Here is a 13,226-nt window from a genome sequence, read left to right on the forward strand (position 1 = left end):
TTTTATTTCATTGGTCTCATTGTATGTCCTTGTACTAACACCTTACAGTTTCCATTATTACTTATTGTAAATCTTAAAATTTTAGAATAAGTTCATCAAGTTCCTAAAAAAAACACAATTGGAATTTTTATTGGGATTTCATCGAATTTATTGATTTTTGCTCTGGAAGAGCTGATATCTTGATAACATTAATTTAGCCCAGCTAAAAAAAAAAAATTTTTTTTTTTTTTAAGCATAGAATGAGTCCCTGGGTAGTACAAACAGTTAACACGCCCAGCCACTAACCAAAAGCTTGGAAGTTCAAAATCACCAAGAGGCACCTCAGAAGAAAGGCCAGGCAATCTACTTCTGAAAAAATAAGCCATTGTAAACCGTATGGAGCACAGTTCTACTGTGGCACACATGGGGCTGCCATGAGTTGGAATCAACTTAATGGCAGCTGGTACCATAGTGGTAAGCATGGAATAGCTCTCCATCTATTCAGATCACATTCTATGTTCTTTATTATTAACCAAAAAAAACCAAACACATTGCTGTCGAGCTGATTCCAACTCATAGCGACCCTGTAGGACAGAGTAGAACTGCCCCACAGGGTTTTCAAGGAGCAGCTGGTAGATTGGAACTGCCAACCTTTTGGTCAGCAGCCAACCACTTAACCACTGCGCCACCAGGGCTCCTCTTTATTATTAGAGTTTTTAAATTTTCTCTATGAAAGTCTAGTGCAGTTTTGGATAAGGTACTTTTTAGTCACTATATAGTTTTCCATTGCCATTGTGAATGATACTTTAATTTTTATTATATGTTCTAGTTGGTTATCTAGGCTATAGAATAATTCTAGTAATATTTGTGAGTATATCCTAGCACCTTTGTTAAACTCTCTTATTAGTTCTAACAGTGTGTTGATTATGATGGTCTTTCTACGTAGACGATCATCTCTTCTGAAGATAATGGCAGTTCTATCTTTTCCCTTCCAACCTTTACAGCTCTCATTTTTTTTCCTTTCTTTATAATGTTGACCCATACAATATTAAACAGCAATGATGATAATGGCTATTTTTGTCATGTCTTTGTCTTGAAGATACACTGAAGAAAAATTCCTGGAATTAAAAAAAAATGATATAAGATCTCAGATTAAATGGCTTGTGGATAGTGAAACAAGAGAGAAAAGAAAAAACTAACATCTGGACCCATTACAGTGAAATTTAAAAAGAAGACAAAGAGAAAATTCTAAACGTTTTCTGAGAGCAAGAGCATGTTAACTGAAGAACAAGAATCATATTGACATTACACTTTTCTTATTGCAATACTGGGTGCAAGAAGACAATGAAGAAATGTTTTTAAAGTATTGAAGGAAAAGCATGTTGAACCTCTAATTTTAAATCCAGCCAAGCTGTCATTACAATATTGTTGCTTCACAACAATACCCTCAAACATACAAGCCTCACATTAAAATTGCTCTTGGAGGAGGCATTCAAATAAAAGAGCAGCCCAAAAGGATGCAACAAGAAATATGGGAACAAAAACTGATCAAATACCTGGGTGAACTTTATTACAGGAATTTTCTTAAAGATGGAAGAAAAAGACAAAATATATCCATAACAACCCAGAAGGAGAGGGAAGACCTGGGTGATCTTAATGGGGTCCATGAATCTTGTGTGCATACATATTTTTCCTTGATTCGCAAGATTAAGAATTACTGCTTATTTTAGGGAAACTCTATGCTATCAAATTTTTAAATATATGAAATATAAACTGCCCAAGTCCAGCTAGAACAATCATGGTCCCCCAGGTGAAATGGGTAATGCACAGGCAAAATATCGAACTCCACTGCTGGCTGCAGGCAGTCTCCCATGTTTTCTGTACAAACTGAGTCAACAAGGCCCATTTCTCATTTCTCCTGCAAATGAGCATTTCATTGTTGCATAGAATTTGCCTCTGGGAGAGGCAGCAGAGAACAGTGAAGTGATTATTTAATATAGAGCCAGAGAACCTGGTTTGGAATCTGGCTACACTGCTAGCAGTGTGGCCTTGGGTAAATTATTTAATCTCTTCTAGTTTTAGTTTCCTTATCTTTCAAATCGAAATTGTAATAATTGTCACACTGGTTAAATGTAATAGCCTACTGCATGGTGTTCTACATACACTAATTTCAGACCCTGAGACTACATAACTGAATTACCGTTCATGTTTTTGTTCTCAAAAATCACGCATATTAGGAAACACTTAAAGCTTTGCCGATTACTTCTCAGGAGCCCTGGTGGTGTGGTGGTTAAGCACTTGGCTGCTAATGGAAAGGGTGGGGATTCGAACTCACCAGCCTCTCTGTAGGATGAAGATGTGGCAGCCTGCTTCTGTAAAGATTACAGCCTTGGAAACCTGTGGCATGTGGGGCAGTTGTACTCTGTCCTATAATGTCAACTATGAGTAGGACTCAACAGCAACAGGTTTGTTTGTTTTTCTGGGTCTTTGTTTGTTTTTGGACTTCCCATCCCAAAGAAATGGCAGGATTCCAACCACATCTAACTGTCCCAGATTCTCAGCTACTCTGCAAATAAGGCTGACAGCTGTATGGTAGGTCCTTATCCAGGAATGGCCTTAGTGGTTGGGATTCCCAGCTTTATTATGCCCTAAATAATTCAATATTAGGACTAGGCTATGGACAACTAAAAAGAAGTCAATCACTCTTCTCAAACAGAGATTGCACAGACCCAGACCTTAGTGGGCTGGATGGGCTCCAATGTTCAAAAATCAGAAATTTATTGTATGTAACAGCCTGGCCTCCATGGCAAGCTGGAGGATGCCCAATGCTCTTTATGAGCATACTTGAATGCCCTCTGGTGCTAGACAGATGGCTACTGGTCACCTGGATAGCCTCCTTTACAACACAGGCAGCTGGCAGGTGTCCACAACCCCATTTTGCAGATGAAAAAACCAAGAATCCAGAAGCTTTAATTATTAACTACGGCCATAAACAATCCTGGAAGACAGCCAAGAAAACCTGGTAGTTATTACTTTGGATGAAACTTGTTACCATAGAGCTTTGGAAAATATCTTTTCAAAGGAAAAAAATCTCTAAGCTGTTCTACCCACCACATGGTTCTTCCAAGTCAGAGAGACTGTTTGTTTGTTTATTTCACCATTACTTGGCACCAGATGCTGAATTTCACCTCCATGTCACCAACAGTATCTTCACCTATTGGCAGCCTTCACAGCTGATGGCACCTTTGAGAAACATCTTTCATGATACTTTGCGTTCACCATTCTACAAACACTTACTGAGGGCTAACTCTGTGTTGGGAATCATGCTAGGTGTTAGGGGTATTGAGGTGAGGGGGATGGTCCATACACGCAAACAAGTTACCACTGGTGAGAAAAACCTGATTTTTGTTACAGTGGAAAGTCCCACAGAATTTCTAGAAAGTTGTCCCCATTCAAATTACCTGGGATACTTATTATAGAGACATACCTGGGCCCCACCCTCAGAGTCTGACTCAGTAACCCTGAGGTGCTCCAAGGCTCTCTTTTTTGTTTTTTGTAACAAACATTTCAGGCGACATTCCTTGGGGATTTAGGAAGCACTGGCCTAGACACCCAAAAACTAGTCCTTCCTTTTTTCTCAATATCCCTTTTCCTACCTCTCCTCTTTCATTGGAATGCCCTAGTAAATCCTGATTAAGAAGAAAAACAAAAACCTCCAGGTTAAGTATAGAATTGTGTCTTAGTTATCTAGTGCTGCTACAGCAGAAATACCACAAGTGGATGGCAAACGTAAATTTATTTTCTTACAGTTTACGAAAATAGAGGTTTGAATTCAGAGAGCCTGCTCTGGGGGAGGGCTTTCTCTGTCAGCTCTGGAGGAAGGTCCTTGTCTCTTCAGCTTCTGCTTCCTGGCTCCTCAAAGATCTCCATGGGTCTTGACATCTATCTTACCCCATCTCAGCTCTCTGCTGACTTATTTGATCTCTTTTATATCTCAAAAGAGATTGACTCAGGATACACCCTACACTAATCCTGCCTCATTAATATAACAAAGACATCCCATTCCCATAGAGGTTAAGATTTACAACACATATCTTTGGGGAACACAGTTCAATCCATAACACATGGCACATCCTTTGTCTAGCTAAACACATAACCCTCATTCTCACACACAGGAAGGAACTTCGCACCATGAACTCACTATACGCAGAGACACTCTCTTTCCTGTAATTGCCCCAAGGAATGGTGATCAATAGACCTTGTGACTAGCACCCCACACTGCAGGCCCAGGACTCAGATCCTTCAACCTCACTGCTTCTCTTCGTCTGGTTTTAAAAGGCTCCAAAGTGACCAGAGCCCTTCCAAATCACAGAAATCAGGGCTGATGGTGTTGGCCTGATGAGCTACCGACCAATGCCATGGTCCACTGGAGCTGGAAGCTTAAAGGGGTAAAGTGAAGGGAGTTCATCCAGTGATTGAGGTAAATCCTGTCAATCATTCTTGTGACTATGCAACAAACAGCCTCCTCCTCTTTCTCTCCCTTAAACACCAAGCCCTCCAATGACTCAGGATTTTTACCAGGTGTAGTTCATGATTTGTGCCCAAACCAGGGCTTCAAAATGGTTCCTTCTGGTTCAATCCCCTGCTGAGAAAGTTCATTTCTAAGAAGTTCCCAGAAAGTTATAAGTAAGAATCACAACTGCCAGGGAACTTGTTAGAAATGCAGATTCTCAGCAGGGCTCAAACAGGAATGAACTGGTTAGAAGCCCTGGCCCAAACACTATGAATGACAATAAGGCCAAAGTTTATTTCCTTACGAATCAAAGGTTTACTGCAAAAAGGAAAAAGCTCCCACATGTCAAGACAAGCCAATCTGCATGCGTGCCAGGCTCCTGGGCAGCTTTCAGTCACCAGTTGAGTGGCAGGACAGACAGTGGCTGTTTTTTTTTAACTACCGCTTCTCTCATTTGGGGGGAAAGTGACTTGAATGAATGAAGAGATACGGAAGCTGAAGGGGAGATAGAAATAGAAATCTAAGTGGAGGAAGAAGAAAAAGACTAAGAGGGGGAGAGAGAAAGAGCACTCAAAATTCTCAACACCTTAAAGGTCAAAAAAAAAGAAACAAATCTGCCTCCAAGGACAGAGCAGCTGATTGAATGAAGCAGTAACTCTATGTGAGGTACGTGTTGGCCACAGTAACCCCACAGCAAGAGTAGTGAATGAATCAAGTAAGCTAAGCCTGGCCTCGGTAAACCCAAATACAAAGGCAAATGCAGACATTCAGTCAATACCTGGGTAGTCATGATCCCCTGGTCCAGGCAATAAATTAGCTGCCAAATGTATGATGCTCAGCACATAGTAAAAAAAAATTAAAATTGTGGCGGAGCCAAGATGTCAGAATAGACAGACGCTTCCCTCGAGCCCGCTTTACAACAAAGACCAAAAAAAACAAGTGAAACGAGTATATTTGTGACACCCTTGGAGCCCTGAGCATCAAAGGCAGGCTTAGACAATGAACTGAGGGGCAGGGGAAGGAAGACACCATTCAGAAGTGGAGAGGAGTTACCAGACCTGAATCAGGCACCATTCCTGGAGCGGCGGCGGCAGTGGTGGGCTGGTCCTAGCAATCGGCCACAGTTTCCCCAGGGAGAAGCAGCAGCCACACAGCCCACTCACACCTCCGGAACCTGAGGAGAAGGGCGCTCTCGGCAAAAGCTAAGTACTTGCGTATATTTTACCACGCCCACCCACCCCCCACCCCGTCACCCCGCCACCTCCCCACCCCGCCACCCCCAAGCCCCCTTCAGCGGCTGAATCCCTGGGCCTGAGATAGACCCTGGTGAGCACCTAGAGCCATCCTCCCAGCCTGGGGGAAGGAAAAAATTTGCAACTGAAGGGGAAAAGATAACTTGCTAGCTCCATTAACCGGTGGAGCTCAGGACAGAAGCAGCTCCTGTCCAGGCATAAACCATCCATGGACCTTGAGCACCTTTCCCTTCTGCATGGACCTGTGTGGGCCTATTTCAGGAGAATACGCCCTTATTGGCAAACTCCAACCATTTCAGCTGTGCGGTGGAGAGGTGGGTGTTTGATGTTTGCCACTGTTTTGCCTATTAAACAAGATCCTCACCTACCCACAACAGGGACCTAGGGACTGGTAGCTACACTCAGGTCACCCAGCCACCCACGACAGGGGTCCAAGGATAACTGGTACCTCCCAGTCCTTTCAACAAAAACTTTGGGTTCCTGTGGTCCCTCTACAGAACCCAGCCATCAGCACGCTCTAGGGAACAGAGACACGTTTTCCTCAGAAACACTTGGGGGTTGGTTCTCAGCCCCCTGCCTTGTTCAGAGTATGACCCCCTGCTGCAATCAGATACGGGTATATATGCCAATCACCCCTGCCCCTCTAAGACTGTAGGACAGAGCCTGTACCACACACTTGATATCATCTACCTGGAAACCTGAGCTGAATTCATACAACAAAACTGAATGGATTCCTAGACTGATATACCTGATAACAGCTCTAGCCAGCTGGGGACAGGACACCAGTGTTCCAAACGTGAAAATAATCAAGCTAGCTCACTCAAGCAACCATAGGGGTATACCAAAACAAAACAAAGCAAGCAGCTACCACACAGTAAGCAAGCATGAACTAATACAAGAACTTATAGATGGCTTGGAGACAACAGTCAATATCAAGTCACATAAAGAAACAGGCCATGATCACCTCAACAGCCTCTCAAAACAAAGAATCCAGGGGTCTTCTAGATGAAAGTGCATTCCTAGAATTACCAGATGCAGAATATGAAAGTTTAATATACAGAACCCTTCAAGATATAAGGAAGGAAATGAGGCAATACGCAGAACAAGCCAAGGAACACAGAGATAAAGCAACTGAAGAAATTAGGAAGATTATTCAGGAACATAATGAAAAGTTTAATAAGCTGGAAAAATCTGTAGACAGACAGCAATCAGAAATTCGGAAGATTAACAATAAAATTTCAGAATTAGGTAACTCAATAGAAAGTCAGAGGAGCAGAATTGAGCAAGTAGAAGCTAGAATTTCTGAACTCGAAGGTAAATCACTTGGCACTAATATATTTGAAGAAAAATCAGATAAAAGAATTTTTAAAAAATGAAGAAACATGAAGAGTCATGTGGGACTCTCTCAAGAGAAATAACCTACAAGTGATTGGAGTACCAGAACAAGGAAGGATAACAGAAAATACAGAGAAAATAGTTGAGGATTTGTTGGCAGAAAACTTCCCTGATATTGTGAAAGATGAGAAGATATCTATCCAAGATGGTCATTGAACTCCACATGAGGTAGATCTTAAAAGAAAATCACCAAGACATATTATAATCAAGCTTGCCAAAACCAAAGATAAAGAGACAATTATAAGAGCAGCGAGGGATAAACAAAGAGTCACCTACAAAGGAGAGACAATAAGAATAAGCTCGGAGTACTCAGCAGAAACCATGCAGGCAAGAAGGCAATGGGATGACATATTTAAAAAATTGAAGGAAAAAAATTGCCTGCCAAGAATCATATATCCATCAAAACTCTCTCTAAAATATGAAGGTGAAATTAAGACATTTCCAGATAAACACAAGTTGAGGGAACTTGTAAAAACCAAACCAAAACTACAAGAAATACTAAAGGGAGTTCTTTGGTTAGAAAATCAATAATACCAGGTATTGACCCAAGACTAGAACACTGGGCAGAGCAACCAGAAGTCAACCCAGACAGGGAAATCCAAAAAACAAAGCAAGATTAATAAATAAATAAATAAATAAAAGCCCAACACAGGGTAACAGCGATGTTATTATATAAAAGAAGACAACATTAGAACAATAAAGAGGGACTAAGAAATGTAATCATACAACTTCCATATGGAGAGGAAGATACGGTGATACAAAGAAATAAAAGTCAGTTATAAATTTCGAAAAATAGGGGTAAATAATAAGGTAACCACAAAGGAGACAAACTATCCTACTCATCAAAATAAAATACAAGGGAAAAATACAGACTCAGCAGAAACAAAATCAACAACAACAAGTATGAGGAAAGGACAATATATAAAGAAAATCTACTCAGCACACAAAATCAGGTGGGAAAAAGAAACTGTCAACATGCAAAAAACACATCAAAATGATAGCACTAAATTCATACCTATCCATAATTACCCTGAATGTAAATGGACTAAATGCACCAATGAAGAGACAGACAGTGGCAGAATGGATTAAAAAACACCATCCATCTATATGCTGCCTACAAGAGACACACCTTAGACTTAGAGACACAAACAAACTAAAACTCAAAGCATGGAAAAAAATATACCAAGCAAACAACAATCAAAAAAGAGCAGGAGAAGCAATATTAGTTTCTGACAAAATACACTTTAAAGTTAAATCCATCAGAAAGGATCAGGAAGGACGCTATATAATGATTAAAGGGACAATATACCAAGAATATATAACCATATTAAATATTTATGCACCCAATGACATGCCTGCAAGATACATAAAACAAACTCTATCAGCATTGAAAAGTGAGATAGACAGCTCCACAATAATAGTAGGAGACTTCAACACACCACTTTCGGTGAAGGACAGGACAGCCAGAAAGAAGCTCAATAAAGACATGGAAGATCTAAATGCCACAGTCAACCAACTTGACCTCATAGACATATACAGAACACTCCACCCAACAGCAACCAACTATACTTTCTTTCTAGTGCACATGGAACATTCTCTAGAATAGACCACATATTGGGTCATAAAGCAAGCCTTAGCAGAATCCAAAACATTGAAATATTACAAAGCATCTTCTCTGACCATAAGGCCATAAAAGTGGAAATCAATAACAGGAAAAGCAGGGAAAAGAAATCAAACACTTGGAAACTGAACAATACCCTGCTCAAAAAAGACTGGGTTATAGAAGACATTAAGGATGGAATAAAGAAATTCATAGAATGCAATGAGAATGAAAACGCTTCCTATCAGAACTTTGGGACACAGCAAAAGCAGTGCTCAGAGGTCAATTTATATCAATAAATGCACACATACAAAAAGAAGAAGAAGCCAAAATCAAAGAATTATCCCTACAACTTGAACAAATAGAAAGAGAGCAACAAAAGAAACCCACAGGCACTAGAAGAAAACAAATAATAAAAATTAGAGCAGAACTAAATGAAATAGAACACAGAAAAACAACTGAAAGAATTAATAAGACCAAAAGCTGGTTCTCTGAAAAAAACAACGAAATTGATAAACCATTGGCCAAACTAACAAAAGAAAAACAGAAGAGGAAGCAAATAACCCAAAAAAGAAATGCGATGGGCAATATTACAACAGACCCAACTGAAATTAAAAGAATCATATCAGATTACTATGAAAAATTGTACTTTAGCCTATTTTAAAACCTAGGAGAAACACACTAACCCACTGCCATCGAGTCGATTCCGACTCATAGAGACCCTATAGGACAGAGTAGAACTGCCCTATGGAGTTTCCAAGGAGCACCTGGCGGATTCGAACTGCCGACCTCTTGGAGTAACACACTACCTACCTAAAATAACACAAACAGAAGTAGAATAGCTAAATAGACCGATAACAAAAGAAGAGATTGAAAAGGTAATCAAAAAACTCCCAGAAAAAAAAAAAAAAAAAAAACCTGGCCCGGACAGCTTCGCTGCAGAGTTCTACCAAACTTTCAGAGAAGAGTTTAACACCACTACTACTAAAGGTCTTTTAGAGCATAGAAAAGGACAGAATACTCCCAAACTTATTCTATGAAGCCAGCATATCCCTGATACCAAAACCAGGTAAAGACACCACAAAAAAAAGAAAATTATACACCTTTATGCCTCATGAAATCAAATGCAAAAATCCTCAACAAAATTCTAGCCAATAGAATTCAATAACATATCAAAAAAATAATTCATCATGACCAAGTGGGATTCGTACCAGGTATGCAGGGATGGTTCAACATTAGAAAAACAATATAATCCATCATATAAATAAAACAAAAGACAAGGATCACATCACTTTATCAGTTGATGCAGAAAGGCATTTGACAAAGTTCAACACTCATTCATGATAAAAACACTCAGCAAAATAGGAATAGAAGGAAATTTTCTCAACATAATAAAGGGCATTTTATACAAAGCCAACAACCAACATCATCCTAAATGGAGAGCGCCTGAAAGCATTTCCCTTGAGAACGGGAACCAGACAAGGACGCCTTTTATCACCACTCTTATTCAACATTGTGCTGGAAGTCCTAGCCAGAGCAATTAGGCTAGACAAAGAAATACAGGGCATCCAGATTGGCAAGGAAGAAGTAAAATTATCTCTATTTGCAGACGACATGATCTTATACGTAGAAAACCCTAAGGAATCCTCCAGAAAACTACTGAAACTAATAGAAGAATTCAGCAGAGTATCGGGATACAAGATGAACGTACAAAAATCAGTTGGATTCCTCTACACCAACAAAAAGAACATCGAAGAGGAACTCACCAAATCAATGCCATTTACAGTAGCCCCCAAGAAGATAAAATACTTAGGAATAAATCTTACCAGAGATGTAAAAGACTTATACAAAGAAAACTACAAAACACTTCTGCAAGAAACCAAAAAGACCTACATAAGTGTAAAAACATACCTTGCTCATGGATAGGAAGACTCAACATTATGAAAATATCTATTCTACCAAAAGTGATCTATAGCTTCAATGCAATTCCAATCCAAATTCCAACGACATTTTTTAATGAGATGGAGAAACAAATCACCAACTTCATATGGAAGGGAAAGACTTCCCTGATAAGTAAAGCATTACTGATAAAGAAGAACAAAGTGGGAGGCCTTACTCCACCTAATTTTAGAACCTATTATACTGCCACAGTAGTCAAAACAGCCTGGTACTGGTACAACAACAGATACATAGACAACAACAACAGATACATAGAACGGAATTGAGAATCCAGACATAAATCCATCCACATAAGAGCAGTTGATATTTGGCAAAGGCCCCAAAACAGTTCAATGGGGAAAAAGACAGTCTTCTTAACATATGGTGCTGGTATAGCTGGATATCCATCCGCAAAAAATGAAACAAGACCCATACCTCACTCCATGCACAAAAACTAACTCAAAATGGATCAAAGACCTAAACATCAAATCTAAAACAATAAAGATCATGGAAGAAAAAATAGGGACAACGTTAGGAGCCCTAATACATGGCATAAACAGCATACAAAACATTACTAACAATGCAAAAGGAAAACTAGATAAGTGGGAGCTCCTAAAAATCAAACACCTATGCTCATCCAAAGACTTGACCAAAAGAGAAAAAAGATTACCTACAGACTGGGAAAAAGTTTTTAGCTATGACGTTTCCAATCAGTGCCTGATCTCTAAAATCTACATGATACTGCAAAAACTCAACTACAAAAAGACAACCCAGTTAAAAGATGGGCAAAAGATATGAACAGATACTTCACTAAAGAAGACTTTCAGGTAGCTAACAGATAGATGAGGAAATGCTCACGATCATTAGCCATTAGAGAAATGTAAATCAAAACTACAATAAGATTCCTTCTCACTCCAACGAGGCTGGCATTAATCCAAAAAACACAAAATAATAAATGTCGGAGAGGCTGTGGAGAGATTGGAACACTTCTGCACTGCTGGTGGGAATGTCAAATGGTATAACCACTTTGGAAATCGATTTGGCGCTTCCTTAAAAAGCTAGAAAAAGAACTACCATACGATCCAGCAATCCCACTCCTTGGAATATATATTAGAGAAATAAGAGCCTTTACACAAACAGATATATGCACACCCATGTTTACTGCAGCACTGTTTACAATAGCAAAAAGATGGAAGCAATCAAGGTGCCCATCAATGCACGAATGGATAAATATATTATGGTATATTCACACAATGGAAGAATGCTATGCATCGATAAAGAACAGTGATGTATCTGTGAAACATTTCATAACATGGAGGAATCTGGAAGGCATTATGCTGAGTGAAATTAGTCAGTTGCAAAAGGAAAAATATTGTATAAGACCACAATTATAAGTACTCGAGAAATAATTTAAACAGAGAAGAGAATATTCTTTGATGGTTACGAGGAGGGAGGGAGGAAGGGTGGAAGAGGGGTATTAACTAATTAGATAGTAGACAAGAACTACTTTAGGTGAAGGGAAAGACAACACACAATACAGGGGAAGTCAGCATAACTGCACTAAACCAAAAGCAAAGAAGTTTCCTGAATAAACTGAATGCTTCAAAGGCCAGCGTAGCAGGAGCAGGGGTTTGGGGACCATGGTTTCAGGAGACATCTAAGTCAATTGGCATAATAAAGTCTATTAAGAAATCATTCTGCATCCCACTTTGGAGAGTGGCGTCTGGGGTCTTAAACGCTAGCAAGTAGCCATCTAAGATGCATCAATTGGTCTCAACCCACCTGGATCAAAGGAGAATGAAGAACATCAAGGACACAAGGTAATTACGAGCCCAAGAGACAGAAAGGGCCACATGAACTCGCGACTACATCATCCTGAAACCAGAAGAACTAGATGGTGTCTAGCACAACTGATGACTGCCCTGACAGGGAACACAACAGAGAACCCCTGAGGGAGCAGGAGAGCAGTGGGATGCAGATTCCAAATTCTCGTAAAAAGACCAGACTTAATGGTCTGACTGAGACTAGAGGGACCCCGGTGGTCATGGCCCCCAGACCTTCTGTTGGCCCAGGACAGGAACCATTCCCAAAGCCAACTCTTCAGACATGGATTGGACTGGACAATGGGCTGGAGAATGTGCTGGTGAGGAGTGAGCTTCTTGGATCAGGTGGACACTTGAGACTATGTTGGCATCTCCTGCCTGGAGGGGAGATGAGAGGGTAGAGGGGGTTAGAAGATTGCAAAATGGACACAAAAAGAGAGAGTGGAGGGAAGGAGCGGGCTGTCTCATTAGGGGAGAGCAACTGGGAGTATGTAGCAAGGTGTATATAAGTTTTTGTGTGAGACTGACTTGATTTGTAAACTTTCACTTAAAGCACAATAAAAATTTAAAACAACAACAACACTGTAATGCACCAAAAACCCAAACCCATTGCCATCAAGTTGATTCTGACTCATAGCTACCCTGTAGGACAGAGTAGAACTGTCCCATAGAGTTTCCAAGAAATGCCTGGTGGATTCAAACTGCCAACCTTTTGGTTAGCAGCC

The sequence above is a fragment of the Loxodonta africana genome, chromosome 7 (assembly GCF_030014295.1).
Source record: "Loxodonta africana isolate mLoxAfr1 chromosome 7, mLoxAfr1.hap2, whole genome shotgun sequence".
Lineage (NCBI taxonomy): Eukaryota > Metazoa > Chordata > Mammalia > Proboscidea > Elephantidae > Loxodonta > Loxodonta africana.